Below are 655 nucleotides of genomic sequence, written 5' to 3'. Positions count from 1 at the left end.
CGGCAGCGTCTTAAACCTTACCGGATGGCGCTAGGATTTCATCACAATGTGGACGGTTTTCTTTATTTTTGAAGAAAGGGTGTGTTTTTTCGGGTTTATTTTAGTTTAGAAGAAAGAGTGTTTTGTGCTTATTTTTGTGGGTGTGTTTAGAGATTTTCTCATTGTGTGGGTTGGGTGCTATGTAGAATTCGTAGCTGTATGAATAGTTTCTGCACACACATCCCTCCCCCCGCCAAACTAAATCAAGTGTTTTCGTCGTAAAAAAAATATTTTTAAAAATCAAACATAACTCTCCAAATCTTTTTTCATTCTTTCTTCTCTTTTTTTTAAGATAGCAAAACTTGCACCTTTAGTTACATGCTAAATAAAAAAAAAAGATTACCAATTTGAACGAACACACACATTACGAGCTGCGGTGATGTCATGGGAAACCTATTTCCACGCCGCCTTTAGCATTCTGACCTTTTAAACTGACTTTGGTGACGAGATTGGGAGACTTTGCCCACCCCCTCCCCCTTTCTCCACCTACCACGACCTGCCTCATAATCTCAGAAAATGTTACGCGCTTCTGTTGGCTAAAACATTCGGGTCTGTCCTTGCCTCCTCCATCTCAATGTCATATGGTTCTGTATCCTCTTTTTGGAGGAATACCTGC

The sequence above is a fragment of the Penaeus monodon genome, chromosome 32 (genome assembly GCF_015228065.2).
Source record: "Penaeus monodon isolate SGIC_2016 chromosome 32, NSTDA_Pmon_1, whole genome shotgun sequence".
Lineage (NCBI taxonomy): Eukaryota > Metazoa > Arthropoda > Malacostraca > Decapoda > Penaeidae > Penaeus > Penaeus monodon.
The sequence above is the reverse complement of the archived record's forward strand: the minus strand, read 5'-3'. Positions refer to the sequence as shown.